The sequence below is a fragment of the Giraffa tippelskirchi genome, chromosome X (genome assembly GCF_054371585.1).
Source record: "Giraffa tippelskirchi isolate mGirTip1 chromosome X, T2T-mGirTip1v1.2.pri, whole genome shotgun sequence".
NCBI classification, from domain to species: Eukaryota; Metazoa; Chordata; class Mammalia; order Artiodactyla; family Giraffidae; genus Giraffa; species Giraffa tippelskirchi.
In genome coordinates this window covers 2,362,493-2,379,783 of record NC_137289.1, presented here as the reverse complement: position 1 = coordinate 2,379,783, position 17,291 = coordinate 2,362,493, and the positions used below count along the sequence as shown (strand labels likewise).

Here is a 17,291-nt window from a genome sequence, read left to right as displayed (position 1 = left end):
CAGGATCCCTAGTCCAGCACCGCACTGCCCTTTACTTGGAGAAGCTGGCCTGCTCCCCTCTCCTCCTGTTGATTTTATTTATTTATTTTTGCCTATGCTGGGCCTTCCTTGCTGCAAACAGGCTTTCTCCAGTTGTAGGGAGTGGGGGCTGTGCTCTCATCATGTTGACTTTATTCGTATACTTTTGCCGGTGCTTGTCTTCATTGATGAACACGGGCTTTCTCTAGTTGTGGCGAGCGGTGTCTACACTCTAGTTGCTGAGCACAGGCTTCTCGTCGCCGTCACTTTTCTTATTGCAGAACATGGGCTCTAGAGCACAGACTCAGTTGCTCTGTGGCATGTTGGATCTTCCAGGACCGGGCATTGAAGCAGTGTTCCTTGCATTGGCAGGTGGATCCCCATCCACTGAACCCCCAGGGAAGTCCTCCTCATGTTTTATCTTGCTCCATCCTGAACTGTAACCACTTCTCTAACCTCTGCTTTCTCCTGGATTAAAATTACATGTGTATGTGTGTGGGGGGGAGAATCGTGTCTGACTCTTTGCGACCCATGGACTGTAGCCCACAAGGCTCTTCTCTCCACGGAATTTTCCAGGCAAGAATACTGGAGTGGTTTCCCATTTCCTTCTCCAGGGACTCTCCCTCACCCAGGCATCGAACCTGTGTCTGTTGTGTCTCTCATGTTGGCAGGCAGAGTCTTTAATGTGCCAATTTAGATGAAATTAAGAGATTCCTAGAATGACACAAATTCCCAAAACTAACTCAAGAAGAAAGTGAAAACCCTAAATTCCCCAAATCTATCAAAGATACAGAACAGAAAACTCCAGGCCCATGTGACTTAACTAGTGAATGCTATGAAATACTTAAAGGAGAAATATCACCAATCCCATACAAATTCTTTCAGAAAGTAGAGGACGGGAAACACTTCTCAAATCATTTTATGAGGCCAGCCTTACAAAATACCAAACCCAGGTGAAGACATTGCAAGAAAAGAAAACCATAGACCAATATTCTTCATTAAGTTAAGCACAAAAAATGAAATGTTAGCAAATTTAATCCAGCAATATATAAAGCATTATGACCAAATGAGACCTACCCCACGAATGAAAGATTGGTTACGCATTAAAAAATCATCAACCAGTGTTGTTCATCATATTAAGAAAACACAGGAGAAAAACCACATGATCAGTTCAATAGATGCCATGAAAGCATTTGACAATATTCAACAACCACTATGATAAAAACTGTCAGAAAACTAGGACTACAAACAGACTTTCTTATTCTGATCAAGGTAAACTACAAAACTCCCACAGCTAACATGATAATGGAGGAAAATATAATCCCTCCACTGGGGGTGGGGGAAGGCTCCTGGCCTTGGATTTGGAGGGCCTCGGAGAGGCCTATCCAGCCAGGGGGTGGGGATCACGGGGCCTGATCGAAGTATCTGCCCCCTCCTCGGGCAGTGGCCCTGATCCAGTCACCTCCCGTGGCACCAGCGGTTCCACTTCCCAGGCAGTAGTGCCCCAGCCCCATCATCAACCCTGGCTGTACTGTGTGGGTTGATTTGACCCATTTCCAGACCAGAAGTAGACCAGCACCCAGCAGGCCAGCAGACACAGGGTCACCTCCCAGTTGAGGGCCCCTGGCACCTCCAGCCCTCCAGAGAGCCGCAAGACTTTGTTCCTGTAGAGGGAAAGCCCATGACTTTTGTGCCAGCAGAGGCCAAGAGACTGGGGGTGTCCTGGGGGGCTTTGCCCTTCTGGCAGCCCTTGAGTGCAGCTGGTCCAACTGGTGCTTCTGGGGGAGTCTAAGTTCCCAGCCTGGAGTCCCTGCAGTCTGTATGCCTGGAGCCTAGGTGGCCCTGCCCCATGCCATCCCCAGTGAATTCAACAGCAGTCCCCACTTCTGTCCCCAGGCGGGCAGGCACAGCCCGCTCTGCATTCCTAGTCTCAGGACTCCAGGATTGGGTCCCATGCACTGCCACACAAAGGCACCTGCACATGAACACAAGCACACACAGATGCCAATGTGCATGCCTCTGACCCGTGCTCTCTTTCACACACACACACATGCCCATGTGCATACACCTGACCACATGCTCTCTCACACACACGCATTTGCGAACGCCAATTTGCAAGCACCTCCACAAACACACATGCACACGCCTATGTGCATGCACCCCTGCACACGCACTCTTTCACATACACATACACGCACATGGGCTAGCACCTGAGCACAAGCGCTCTCTCTCTCTCGGGCACACATACACAGACATGCACATCAGATGCCCATGTGCATGCACCTGCCCACGCGCACATGGACACACATGCACACACACGCACACACACGTGAGCTACGTGTGGGACACCAGAGGGACAGACCAGGCCTGACCCAGGGGTGCCCGACTCCCTTCCAGAAGTCGATGACAAGGACCTGCGCTCAGCAGGATGCTCACCTGTGAGTGTAGCCAGGTTGGCAGCAGTGCAGTCTTGGAGGTGCACTGGGACCGGGGCTCACTTGAGGTTTGCAGGCTTGGACCTGAAACAGGCACGTGCCCTGAGGAGTGGGGCAGGGTCTGTTTGGGCATGCGCACTGAGGAGCTGTCTCCACACTAAAGGGTGGAGTGCCACCCAGAGGTCTCCTTGCTAAGCTGTTTACCAGGTTTCTGGGCCTGAGGCAGGGCTGACTTAGAGGATGCAGACCACCTGGGTGTGTGTCTGTGCAGGCTCATTGGGGCGACATGGCGCGCGAACGCGTGAAGCTTCTGCAGGGAGCGCCCATTCCCCGAGAGCCTGCAGCCACTGCGGGATCCAATGGTCGGTGGTAACCAATCGTGAGCCAGGACCAGGGTGTGTGTGTGCAGGCGCTCTGCCGATGCTTGGTTGAAAGTCGCACTACAGGGCTGGGTTCTGTAGGGAGGGTTCAGTCTTTCCCAACGCAGAGGGAAGGGGAGAGGGGTTCAAGATGGAGTCCGAGGCACACGGTGGAGGAGCCCTGAGGGCAGCAGATGAAGATGCAGGAGCTGTGGCCTTTGTAGTGGGCACGGCACGTGTCAGCCAAGGTGTGCCAGGTGATGCTGGTGGCCGCGATGGCCCTGGCGACCCAGCTGGCCCTGGTGACGCCATCAGTCGTGGAGCTCCTGGTGGCGTTGGCAACTTGGCTGATCCCAGAGGCCCCAGCGCTGCAGGAGAGTCAGATGGCACAGCCGGTGCCATTCCACAGATTCCGGGGGCACTCCAAGCACCAGGGCCCTGTGGAGATGCTGCACCCGGAGCCGCAGTTCTGAGTAACCAAGCCCTCCAGTTGTATCCTACTCCAGGAGTCCCAGTGGGCCGGGCGACTGCGAGGGTCGGGGTGTGGGCTAGGGGTGGTTTGGGGGGTTGCAGGTGGTGGGGCCTAAAGTGTAGGAGGAGGGTACTCTGGGGGCTGGAGGGTAAGGGTCAGGGGTGGTCTGGCTGCCAGGGGAAGATAGTGAGGAAAAGCAACCTGAAGGGAGCCAGAGAGTCCAGTGGTGTTATCCAGGGTGTCCTTAGGTTATAGGCTGGGAGGTCCGGACAGCCTAGGTGGCGGCCTTGTGGGAGAAGGCGGGTCTCCATGAGCAGGGAGCCTGACACACAGGCAAAATGAGTCATGTGGATGGTGCCTTAACCATATCTCCACCAGTAGCCTCACCGTGCCTTTCTCATCGCTTGCAGAGGCGTAGATCGCCCGCCTCTTCCTGTCTCGATGTACTGCACTGCGACGGTGGATTCGAAAGGAGCTTGATGTTAATGGCCGGCTGTTGGTTCTGTCAGTTCTAAGGGGGGCCGGGGCAGGGGAGGGGTGGTGGGCCTAGGAGGAGCCATAATGGAGGGTTAAGCCTAGAGGAGAAGTGTGGTGCTCTGGGCTCTGTCGGTGTGCGGGGACAGAGGGAGGACGTGCTTCTCTTCCTCCTTCTCAACAGGAGCTTGAATTTCATTTTCCCTCCCTTTTAGCCAATCGAGTGCTGAAGACCATGCCCTGCTCCAGACATCAATCACCCTCTGTCTGCAGAAGATTCCCCTGGTGATGCGGACTTTGCAGCACTATGTGCCCCCCGCCTTTTTACTGAGCCTCTTCATGAAAATCGGGGATAAACCTAGCCTATGTGCCCTAGCCTCAAGTGTCCTTCCCCAGGGCATTGCTTTCTGCAGTAGGTGGATTGGTCTTCATCTTGTGCCTGTGCTGCTGCTTAGGGGCTCAGGGTCCACATAGTTTGTTTGGTGATTGTTAACTGCTGAAAATAAAACTGAGCTACTGTGCTATCTCTGACTGTATTTTTAGCTTCTACACGTCCTAATACTGTATTTGTCTTCTGGTTGGAGGGGAGGTTCTGAGATCCAGATATTCAAGGAATACAGCATAATTGAAGACAATCTAAGAAGTGGGAGAATAAGATAGTAGTTTACTGCCATTCAGTATTAATTTGGGAATATTTTCTCATTTTATGAAGTGTAGTGAAGTGAAAGTCGCTCAGTCGTGTCCAACTCTTTGCGACCCCATAGACTATACAGTCCGTGGAATTCTCTAGGCCAGAACACTGGAGTGGGTAGCCTTTCCCTTCTCCAGAGGATCTTCCTGACCCAGGAATCAAAGCAGAGTCTCCTGCATTGCAGGCGGATTCTTTACCAACTGAGCTATCAGGGAAGCTCTAGTTACATTTATATATTAAGATACAATACCAGAATGTTGTTGTTCTTCAGTCTCTTAAGTTGTGTGTAGTCGTCTCTTTCAGACCCCATGAACTGTACCACATCAGGCTCTCTCTCCCCACTGTCTCTTGGAGTTTGCTCAAATTCATATCCATTGAGTGAGTTATGCTGTCAAACCATCTCAACCTCCATTGTCCCTTTGTCCTTTTGACTTCAATCTTTCCCAGCATCAGGGTCTTTTCCAGGGAGTTAGGTTTTCACATCTGCTGGCCAAAGTTTTGAAGCTTCAGCTTCAGCATCAGTCCTTCCAATGAATATTCAGAACTGATTTCCTTTAGAATTGACTGGTTTGATCTCCTTGCAGTCCAAGGCACTCTCAAGAGTATCCTTGTATCCTGAAACCTTGCTAAATTAATTGTAATAGCTCTTTTGTAGATCTCGTTGAACTTCCTACTTAGACAATCATCTTGTCTGTAAATAAATACGCATTTATTTCTTCTTTTCCAATTGATGCATTTTAACTGATTTCTGTTAAAATGAAATCTCCAACACTTTGGCCACCTGATATGAATAGCCAACTCATTGGCAAAGACCCTGATGCTGGGAAAGATTGAAGGCAGGCAGAGAAGGGAACAATAGAGGATGAAATGGTTGGATGGCATCACGAGTCAATGGACATGAGTTTGAACAATTTCTGAGAGATGGTGAAGGACAGGGAAGCCTAGCCTGCTTCAGTCCATGGTGTCAAAAAGAGTTAGACACAATTGAGCAACTGAACAACAACAACAACAACAACACACCAATTTCTGTCATAATGGGTTGGATTTTCCTGCTTCTTTGCCTCCTGGTAATTTTAGATTGGATGCCAAGCATTATCAAATTTCCCTTGCATGCTTGACTTTTTTCTATTCCTAAACTTATTCTTGAGCTTTATTCTGGAATCCTGTTGAGTTGCTTGGAAAAAACAGTTTGATCCTTTTGAGTCTTACTTTTTAAGATTGACTCTGTAGGACCAGAGCAGATCTTAGTATAGGATGAACTTAATTAACTGAAATCTTCAATGTCTGAGAAGGCTATAGCTGGAAACAAGGACCCTTTTGAAAACTTTTATTTATGAAAAATTTTTGTTAGTTTTTGGCTGTGCCGCATCTTGTTAACTCTGTGCAGGTTTTCTGTACTTGCAGCCAGCAGGGGCTACTCTAGTTGCTGTGCTCAGGCTTCTCATTGTGGAGGCTTCCTTGTGGAGGAGCACAGACTCTAGACTGTGGTGAGCTCAGTCGTGGTGGCACACGGGCTTAGTTGCCCTGGGCAGGTGGGATCTTCCTGGCCCAGGGATCAAACACATGTGCCCTGCATTGGCAGGCAGATTCTTAACCACTGGACCACCAGGGAAGCAAAAACAAGGACCCTTATACAGCTGGGCAGCTATAGTTGTTCAGTTGCCCATTTGTGTCCAACTTTCTGAAACCCCATAGACTGCAGCACACCAAGCCTCCCGGTCCCTCACCACCTCCTGGAGTTTGCCCAAGTTCATGTTCATTGCATCCATGATGCCGTCCAGCCATCTCATCCTCTGACACCCTCTTCTCCTTCTACCCTCGATCTTTCCCTGCATCAGGGACTTTGCCAATGAGTCATCTGTTTGAACCAGATGACCAAAATACTGGAGCTTCACCTTCAGCATCCATCCTTCCAGTGAATATTCAGGGTTGATCTCCCTTAACATTGACTGGTTTGATCTTCTTGCTGTCCAAGGGACTTTCAGAAGTCCTCTCCAGCACCACAGTTTGAAGGCATCAATTCTTTGGTGCTCTGACTTCTTTAGGGTCCAGCTCTCACAATCATACGTGATCCTGTGAAGACCATAGCCTTGATTATACAGACCTTTGTTGGTAGAGTGATGTCTCTGCTTTTCAACACTCTGTCTAATCGTCTTCTGACTTCATGGCTGCAGTTACCATCTGCAGTGATTTTGGAGCCCAAGAAGAGGAAATCTGTCACTACTTCCACCTTTTCCCTTTCTATTTGCCATGCAGTAATGGGGCCAGATGCCATGATCTTAGTGTTTTGAATGTTGAGTTTTAAGCCAACTTTCTCATTCTCCTCCTTCACTCTCATCAAGAGGCTCTTTAGTTCCTCTTTGCTTTCTGCCATTAGAGTGGTATCATCCGCATATCTGAGGTAGATGATGCTTCTCCTGCCTATCTTGATTCTGGCTTGTAAATCATCCAGCCTGGCATTTCTCTTGATGTGCTCAGCATATAGATTAAACAAACAGGATGACAGAAGACAGCCCTGTCATACTTCTTTCTCGATCTTGACTAATCAGTTGTTTCATACTAGGTTCTAACTGTTGGTTTTTGACCTGCATACAGGATACTCAGGAGACAGGTAGGATGGTCTGGTATTCCCATCTCTCTAAGGGCTTTCCACAGTTTATCATGATCCACACAGTCAAAGGCTTTAGCATAGTCAAGGAAACAGATGTAGATGTTTTTCTGAAATTCCCTTGCATTCTCCATAGTCCAGCGAATGTTGGCAATTTGATCTCTAGTTCCTCTTCCTTTTCTAAACTCAGCTTGGACATTTGGAAGCTCTTGGTTTGCATAATGCTGAAGCCTAGCATGCAAGATTTTAAGCATCACCTTACTAGCATGGGAGATGAGTGCGGTTGTCCAATGGTTAGCACATTCTTTGTTACTTCCCTTCTTAGGAACTGTGATGAGGATTGATCTTTTCCAGTCCTGTGGTCTTCCAGAATTGCTGACATAATGAATGCAAAACCTGATGGCATCCTCCTTTAGGGATCTGAATATTTCTGCTGGAATTACATCTCATCCACTAGCTTTATTAACAGCAGTGTTACTTGGGCAACTGAACCAAGTCAATTTGCAATCTCCAGACCAGCGGAGACCTGGGGACGGCCACCCCGGGGGGGAAACATGGGCTCCGAGGACTGACCCACTTGCCCAGGCTGCTGCCTCCCACTGTAAGGTTCATTCCCTGTCACACTCTGATATGTGTGACAGACCCATTTTCTTTCACCGATATTGTCTCTCACATTTACTTTCTCATACTGAGTCAGAGTACCATCACACACATGCTTTCTTTAATATTCCTGCGTCACTCTATAATTCTTTTTCCATCACACTTATTCTCTCTCACACCCTATCTCTCTGAGAATGTCTCTCTGACACTCTGACATACACTCGCTCTGCTTAGTTTCTGCATCTTAGTCTCTTCCCATGACATTCTGTCCCTTTAAATTCCTGTCCCAATCACACATTCACTCTGTCACACTCATTCAAAAGCATTCACCTATCAGAGTGGTAAACTCTCTGCAAACTCATTCTATCATACACTCTCTTTCCTTCATAGTTCTGTCACTGTCTGTGTCACACACATTATTTGTCATTGTCATTATCACTATCCTTTGCAGATCTCACCATTCAGACCTAACCTAAGTCCAGTGCCTGATGGAGCACTGCAGTCATCATAGTTTTCAGAAATGCAATAACCAAAATGCCCAAGACTTTGAGTCGCTGGTGTTGGGGAGAGAGTGGGTGTGTGTGATTTGTTTGCAGGAGACCTGCATCATGGGAGACAGGAGACTGACATGGCAACGTGAAGTGAACTAAAGTCGTTCAGGGGTGTCCGACTCTTTGCGACCCCATGGACTATACAGTCCATGGAATTTTCCAGGCCTGAATACTGGAGTGGGTAGCCTTTCCCTTCTCCAGGGGATCTTCCCAACCCAGAGATCAAACCCAGGTCTCCCACACTGCAGGCAGATTCTTTAGCAGCTGAACCACAAGGGAGGCCTGTGCCATGGCAATACTGTCTGAAAACGGACGTGATGGACGAACACATGAAAGCACTTGAAATAACGCTTGGACCATAGGAAGTGCTAGCTATCACTACGGTCAAAGAACACAGCTATGATGTGGACTGGGCAAAAAGGGGACCAGGGTGGGTGGTGTGGCTTGGCCCCTTGCCCTCGACTCCCACCTTAGTCCAGTGAGACCCTTCTGTGGCATACGTTGGAGAAATGAAAGTCGCATTGTGGAACTAGCTTTAGGCCATGAGACGGGAAAGTCGGCATTTGTGTCTCAGTGGCATCTCTGTGGACACTTGGCGGGCTCCATTCCACGCCATCTGAGCCGGCACTGGAGGGGCCCGTGTGCGCAGGCGCATCGGGGGCACCTGAAAGGAGCGTGGCGTTGTGACAGAGCCGAGTCCCTCCAGCCTCACAGGGTCTCCATAGCAGCCCGTGGGTGGCTGGGCTGTGTGCGCAGGCGCACTTTTGGCGTCCTTGCGCAGAAGGGGAGGGACTTCGTGAGCGGCCCAGTCTCTCCGCCCCTTATTTGGCGTCTGAGGGAGACGCACAGCAGCCATGCAGGCGTCGGGTGGTGGTGCCGGTGGCGCAGAGGGCCGAGATGACCAGCATAGCTCCAGAGCACCTCCTTGCCAGAGTGGTTCAGGCAGCGCTGAAGGTGAGGATCGTCCCCGGGCCCCAGAAGGCGGGGGTGGGCCTGGCAGAGGAAGAGCGGTGATGGAAGACGCTGGAGCTCGTGCCCGGGGTGAGCGGGCACCAGGTGGCCTAGGACCCGCTGGAGATGTAGCACCCTTGGCTGTAAGGCCTAGACGTGGAGAGGCGGTGCTGTATCCTTTTCAGGGAGCCTTTCTGGGCGGGGTCAGTGGTGTGGTGGAGGGAAACATGCCGGCAGCCTGAGGAAGGGATAGAAGGGAGTACGGGGGCGATCCGGGGCAGCAGGACTGGGCAGCCTGGCAGGAAAGGAGGTTGTCAAGGCCTGAGGAGCCTGGAGGGTGGGGAAGATGGACAGAAGGGTTAGGGAGACAGCTCAGGGTGGTCTCAGGTTGTGGTCAGGAGGATGGGCATCCTGGGGTAAAAGCAGGCCTCTGAGGTGCGAGGAAGCCCGAGATAATCAGCAAATTCTGTAATGGGTGGTGCCTTAACCGTGTCTCTCCCAGCACACTCAGAGTGCCTTTCCAGTCACCCCTGGAGGCAGACATGGCTCGCAGATCTCTGCTCCCAGATGCCCAGCGCCACCAAGGATTGGTTCGGAAGGAATTTGCAGTGAATGGCAGTGACCTGCTTGTGTCAGTTCCAGACGAGTTTGCCTTGGGAAGTGGGGGGTGGCAGGTGCTGTGGTCTGAGCTCCCTCTTAAGCGTGCTATGATGGAGACACTGAGGGGCTTGGTATAAGGAGGGGGGTTGGTACCCTGGACCTACAGGAGCAATCTTCCCTTTAACCTGATTTTCTTTTCCCTGCTTTTAGTACATGGACTGCTGAAGACCTGGCTTTCATCCGAATTTCCATCAACCCATTCCTCGATCAGCTTTCCCTGATGATTTGGAACATTCGGAGCCTTGGGCTCCCACCTCGCTGAGGAAAGGGGCTGAGGCCTAACCTTGTGCACCCTGCTCGGCGGGGCATAGGGAATTCAAACTAAGAGGCATCGCCACTTTGTTATTTGAGTCTAAGTTTTTGCCTTTACTGGCCTTTGGTCTCTGTTGGTTCACTTGCTTTGTTGCCCTGCTGCTTAAGGAGTGGGGTGCTTCAGTGTTTGTTACAGCAGAAAATAAAGCTAAGTCACTTTATGTGACTCAGTTTCTTTTCAGCTAATGTGCTTCTGGATTAAAAAAAAAAACTTTTTATCTTTGTTCTCGTGTTATAGGGAAGGTTCTGAAATTCAGATATTCCATTAGGACAAGGTAATTAAAAACTAATTAGGAAAAATCAAAATTGAGCCCTATGTTCAGCACTAAATTAATTCTGTCAACATTTAAGAATATTTTCTAGTTGTACTTGCACATTAAATGTATAACAGCATGTAATGTAGAAGTTATCAAGTTTAGCTTTAATTTTTTTCCTGAATTTTTTTTCATTTAGTATACTAGCTTTTCCACTTTCTAAAATCTCTTCAGAAATGTGTTATTGAATAGATATAAGATGCATCATAATGTAATTATTGGGACTTCCCAGGCAGTCCAGTGGATAAGACTATGCACTTCCAGTGTAAGGGCTGCAGGTTCAATCCCTGGCAGCAGAACTACGATCCCACATGTCGTGTGGCGTGGCCAAAAAATTAAAATTGGGTCTTTACATAAAAAGAACAACAACAATAATAATCTCATTATGGAACATGTAAGTTGTTTCCACGTTTTTCATTACTATGGTTAATGAATTAGTGGAATTTATAAATCTTTCCATTAATGGTTATTTCCTTAAAGTATTAATATATTCCAACAATTAGAAATACTGACCTGTTTACTTCTCTCTTTCTTTTTTTAAAAATTAATTTATCTTTTTAATTGGAGGCTAATTACTTTACAATATTACAGTGGTTACTGCCATACATTGACATGTCCAGGCTCCCCGCTGGTGTCCTCTTGGCCACAGAGCAGGGGACAGACATAGGCAGTAGACCAGGTCTTTGCACACCCTAAAACTGACTGGGAGCCAGAATCAACAGAAACTGGGAGGGTGGAAAGGTGGGACAGGGATGCCCCCCACACAGGAAAGGGTCAGCCACTGCTGGTGGCTCTTCCCCTCCAGTGGGGGTGAGGGAAGTCTGCTGGGGGGGCCGAGGACTCTCCAGCCAGGGGGTGGGGCTCAGGGATCGGATTGAAGTACAACCCCTGATGCAGTCACCTCCCGTGGCACCAGTGGTCCCTGGCAGATGAACCCCACACCCAGGCAGTGCTGCCCCAGCCCCGTGGTCTCCCCCGGCTGTACCTTGCCTGTTGACTTGACCCCCTTCCAGACACAGAAGTAGACCAGCAGGCCAGTAGACACAGGGTCACATTCCAGTTGAGGTCCCCCGGTACCTCCAGCCCTCTGGATAGCCTGAAGACATTGTTCCTGGGGAGGGGAAAGCCATGAGAGTTGTGCCAGCAGGAGAGGGCAAGAGACTGTAGGTGTCCAGGGGAACATGGCCCTTCCCTCTGCCCTTGAGTCTAGCTGGTTCCTCCGGTGCTTCTGAGGAGCCCGGGGCACACCCACAGCCTGGAGTCCCTGCAGTCTGTGTGCCCGGACCCCCAAGCATCCCTGCCCCATGCCTTCCCCAGTGGGCACAACAGTAGTCCCCACTTCCCTCTCCAGGTGGGCAGGAACAGCCCACTTCGCATTCTTGGTCTCAGGACTGCAGGGCCGGTTCCCAGCGCACCCCCGTGTGCATGCACCTGCACATGCCCACATGCACGCACAAGCATGGAGACTTGAGCTACGTGTGGGACACGAATGGGATGGACAGGGCCTGGCCCTTGTGCTCGACTCCCTTCCAGAAGTTGAAGTCAGCAGGCTGGTCACATGTGAACATGGCAGCAGAGGTGTAAGGGGAAGGGGCTCACTTGGTGTTTCCACGTTTGGCGGGAAACAGTCACGTGCTCATAGCCACCTAGGAGGGACATCCAGGGACTGCTGTCAGGGCCTGATTGCATAGGCGTTATCGGCACCCATAGTAACGTCACGAACCCAGGGGCGTGGTTTCCTTTGGGTGCCTCAGCCCCTCAGATGGTCGGGCTGGCCGTGGTGGGCGTGAGTGGTCATGGAGGCCGCAGACCCAGGTGCTGGCGAAGGTGGTGTGGCGGGAGGTGCTGAAGGCCAGGGAGGCCTGGATGGCCCTGGTGACCCAAATGGCCCTGAAGGGCACGAGGGCCTCGGAGGTGCTGGAGAGGCAGGTGCAGCCGCGGCTGGAGCCCCAGAGGTGGTGCAGGCACCTCACGCTCCAGGACCTGGCGGAGATGCCATGTCAGGGCCTGGTGTCCACAGTGCCCTCGGGCCAGGAGGATACGGCGGGCCGTGGCCTCGTGGACATGCGGCATCGGGACTTGGTGGGTGTGTACCATCCCTAGCCAGAGGACCAAGAAGCCAGCTTCTCAATTTGTATCCTATTTAAAGATAGGCCAGTGGCAGGGGCTGTAGCAGGGAGGAACGGGCCTCCTGTAGACAGTGGAATGGAGAGAAGGTGGTCAGCCTCGGGATAGGAAGGGCTGTGGGGAGGGAGACCAAGAAGACGGCTGGAGGGTCTGGCCTCGGGGGTATGGGTCAGGGGTGGCAGGGAGAGATGGTGGGTGGAGATGGCCTGAGGGACTGGAAGGGCTGGGAGCAGATTGGTGTGGGGATGGAGACAGGTGAGAACGGCCAGAAGGAAACAGGCCTCCGAATGAAGAGTAGGCCTGAGGCACAGGCAAGGTTGGTGTGAGATGGTCCCTTAACCTCGCCACCACCAGCTCCATCGTAGTGCTCTTCCCGTCACCCACGGAGGCAGAGATGGCCTGCCAGTCCCTGAGCCCACGCGTCCAGCCTTACCACAGGGCAGTAGGGAAGGAGCTCACAGTGAACAGCAGCATCCTAGCAATGTTAGTTTGCAAAGGGGCCTGGGCGGGTGGCAGGTGTCTGGCGTCATTCTAATAGTCAATTGGAGACCCCTGAAAGGCGAAGTCTAAGGATGTAGGCATGTGCAGTGAGCCTGTCACCAGCTGAGGGGGCACAAGGAATTAGGGGAACAGTTCCCACAGTTAATTTGATTTTCTTTTTCCCTCCCTTTTAGCCAGCTGACTGCTAAAAATGGTGGCCACCTCCGAATTTCCATCATCTCCTGTCTCAAGCAGCTTTTCCTGTTGGTTGGGATCAACCAACCAATGACAGGGTACTTTGTGCCCGTTTATCCCTGATCCTAGGCCAAGAAAAAGCACCTAAGTTTAACCTAGGCAGTGCATCCTTCCCCAGGGCATTGATTCCTACACTGGTTGCTGATGTATGAGGGCCTAATTGTTTGCTTATATCACTCCAGTACTCTTGCCTGGATAATTCCATGGACGGAGGAGCCTGGTAGGCTGCAGTCCAAGGGGTCACTGAGAGTTGGACACGACTGAGCGACTTCACTTCCACTTTTCCCTTTCATGCATTGGAGAAGGAAATGGCAACCCACTCCAGTGTTCTTGCCTGGGGAATCCTAGGGACGGCGGAGCCTGGTGGGCTGCCGTCTATGGGGTCGCACAGGGTCGGACACGACTGAAGCGACTTAGCAGCAGCATTGGCCTTTGGGCACTCTTGGCCCTGTTGTTATCCTCTGGCTGGAGGAGGAGGGTGTTCCAATATTTCTTGTAGCATAAAACAAAGCTGAACTATCATTCTGTGTCTGAATATATTTTCAAATACTGCGCCTCCAGTTTCTTGCCTTTGTCCTTGGTTTCAAGGGAAGGTTCTGGGCTTCAGATAGTCTAGTAGTAGAGTGTAATTAAAGACAGTTTAGGAAATGGAAGAAAATTAAAATGTATTATGGCTTCTCATTCAGCATTAACTGCTGTCAGTAGTTTGGAATATTTTCTTAGTTTTATACTGGCATTTATATGGCTCAGCTGGTAAAGAATCCACCAGCAATACAGGAGACCCGGGTTCGATCCCTGGGTTGGGAAGATCCCATAAGGGAAAGGCTATGCATTCCCGAATTCTGACCTGGAGAATTCCATGGATTGTATAGTCCATGGGGTCGCAGTGTTGGACACGACCAAGTGACTGTAACATCTTCTATAACAATAATGTAACTTTTGCATGCTCAGGATTAATTTTTTACTGGAATTATTTTTATTTAACATATAAGCATTTTCTCTTTCAAAAATTTCTTCAAAAACACGTACTTGGATGCATATAAGAAGTAGCATAATGTGAGTGTTCAGTCAGTTCAGTTGCTCAGTCATGTCCAACTCTTTGCAACCCCATGGACTGAAGCACACCAGGCCTGCCTGTCCATCACCTACTCCCGGAGTTTACCCAAACTTATATCCATTGAGTCGGTGATGCCATCCAACCACCTCATCTTTTGTCATCCCCTTCTCCTCCCGCCTTCAATCTTTCCCAGCATCAGGGTCTTTTCAAATGACTCAGTTCTTCGCATCAGGTGGCCAAAGTATTGGAGTTTCAGCTTCAACATCAGTCCTTCCAGTGAATATTCAGGAATGATCTTCTTGTAGTCCAAGGGACTCTCAAGAGCCTTCTCCAGCACCACAGTTCAAAAGCATCAATTCTTCGGCGCTCAACTTTCTTTATAGTCCAACTCGCACATCCATACAGGACTACTGGAAAAACCACAGCCTTGACTAGACGGACCTTTTTGGGAAAGCAATGTCTCTGCATTTTAATGTGCTGTCTAGGTTGGTGATAACTTTCCTTCCAAGGAGTAAGCATCTTTTATTTTCATGGCTACGGTCACCATCTGCAGTGATTTTGGAGCCCCCAAAAATAAATAAATAAATAAAGTCAGCCACTGTTTCCACTGTTTCCCCATCTATTTGTGATGAAGTGATGGGACCAGATGCCATGATCTTAGTTTTCTGAATGTTGACCTTTAAGCCAACATTTTCACTCTCCTCTTTCACTTTCATCAAGAGACTCTTTAGTTCTTCTTCACTTTGTGCCATAAGGGTGGTATCATCTACATATCTGAGGTTATTGATATTTCTCCTGGCAATCTTGATTCCAGCTTGTGCTTCATCCAGCCCAGCGTTTCTCATGATGTACTCTGCATATAAGTTAAATAAGCAGGGTGACAATATACAGCCTTGACATACTCCTTTCCCTATTGGAACCAGACTGTTGTTCCATGTCCAGTTCTAACTGTTGCTTCCTGACCTGCATACAGGTTTCTCAAGAGGCTCTGAGGTAGTCTAGTATCCCCATCTCTTGTTAAACATTTAACATGTTTCCATTTGTCCCTAATAATGATTCAGTGGAAATCTTCTGCATAAGTGTTTGCCTGACTGGTTATGTCCTCAAGATAGATTCCAAAGGGTAGAAGTACTGAGTTAAAAACATACATTTCTATTGATTTTTTTTAAGGCTATTGGCCTACAGTGGGTGGTTGCTACTCAAAAGTGTGCCTTCCTCCAAGAATTCTAGTTTGCCCAACACCTTTTTTTTTTTATAAATTTATTTATTTTAGTTGGGGGCTAATTACTTTACAATATTATAATAGTTTTTGCCATACATTGACATGAATCAGCCATGGGTTTGCATGTGTTCCCCTTCCCGGACCCCCCACCTGCCTCCCTCCCCATCCCATCCTTCTGGATCATCCCATTGCCCCGGCCCTGAGCCCTTGTCACATGCATCGAACATGGAATGGTGCTCTGTTTCACATATGACAATACACATGTCTCAATGCCATTCTCCCAGAACGTCCCACCCTCACCTTCTCCCTCAGAGTCCATAAAATTGTTCCATGCATCTGTGTCTCTTATTCTGTCTCGCATGTAGGGTTATCGTTACCATCTTTCAAATTCCATATATATGCATTAGTATACTGTATTGTTGTTTTTCTTTCTGGCTTACTTCACTCTGTATAATGGGCTCCAGTTTCATCCATCTCAGTAGAACCGATTCAAATGTATTTTTTTTAATGGCTGAGTAATATTCCATTGTGTATATGTACCACAGCTTCCTTATCCATTCGTCTGCTGATGGACATCTAGGTTGCTTCCATGTCCTGGCTATTGTAAACAGTGCTGCGATGAACATTGGGGTACACGTGTCTCTTTCAATTCTGGTTTCCTCGGTGTATATGCCCAGCAGTGGGATTGCTGGGTCATATGGCAGTTCTATTCCCAGTTTTTTAAGGAATCTCCACACTGTTCTCCATAGTGGCTGTACTAGTTTGCATTCCCACCAACAGTGTAAGAGGGTTCCCTTTTCTCCACACCCTCTCCAGCATTTATTGCTTGTAGACTTTTGGATAGCAGCCATTCTGACTGGTGTGAAATGATACCTCATTGTGGTTTTGATTTGCATTTCTCTAATAATGAGTGATGTTGAGCATCTTTTCATGTGTTTGTTAGCCATCTGTATGTCTTCTTTGGAGAAATGTCTGTTTAGTTCTTTGGCCCATTTTTTGATTGGGTCGTTTATTTTTCGGGAATTCAGCTGCAGAAGTTGCTTGTATATTTTTGAGATTAATTGTTTGTCTGTTGCTTCATTTGCTATTATTTTCTCCCATTCTGAAGGCTGTCTTTTCACCTTGTTTATAGTTTCCTTTGTTGTGCAAAAGCTTTTAATTTTAATTAGGTCCCATTTGTTTATTTTTGCTTTTATTTCCAATATTCTGGGAGGTGGGTCATGGAGGATCCTGCTGTGATTTATGTCGGAGAGTGTTTTGCCTATGTTTTCCTCTAGGAGTTTTATTGTTTCTGGTCTTACGTTTAGATCTTTAATCCATTTTGAGTTTATTTTTGTGTACGGTGTTAGGAAGTGTTCTAGTTTCATTCTTTTACAAGTGGTTGACCAGTTTTCCCAGCACCACTTGTTAAAGAGATTGTCTTTTCTCCATTGTATATTCTTGCCTCCTTTGTCGAAGATAAGGTGTCCATATGTGCGTGGGTTTATCTCTGGGCTTTCTATTTTGTTCCATTGATCTATATTTCTATCTTTGTGCCAATACCATACTGTCTTGATGACTGTGGCTTTGTAGTAGAGCCTGAAGTCAGGCAGGTTGATTCCTCCAGTTCCATTCTTCTTCCTCAAGATTGCTTTGGCTATTCGAGGTTTCTTATATTTCCATACAAATTGTGAGATGATTTGTTCTAGTTTTGTGAAAAATACCA

The 17,291-nt window shown here is 48.8% G+C and overlaps 1 long non-coding RNA gene across 1 annotated transcript; it reads left to right on the top strand.

Moving 5' to 3' along the window:
* The first annotated feature begins 9,026 nt into the window (after positions 1 to 9,026).
* On the top strand, positions 9,027 to 10,346 carry LOC145536081 (uncharacterized). Its single transcript, XR_014075649.1, has 3 exons — positions 9,027 to 9,331; positions 9,662 to 9,790; positions 9,970 to 10,346. It is a non-coding gene; the product is annotated as an uncharacterized LOC145536081 (long non-coding RNA).
* The last annotated feature ends 6,945 nt before the right edge of the window (positions 10,347 to 17,291 follow it).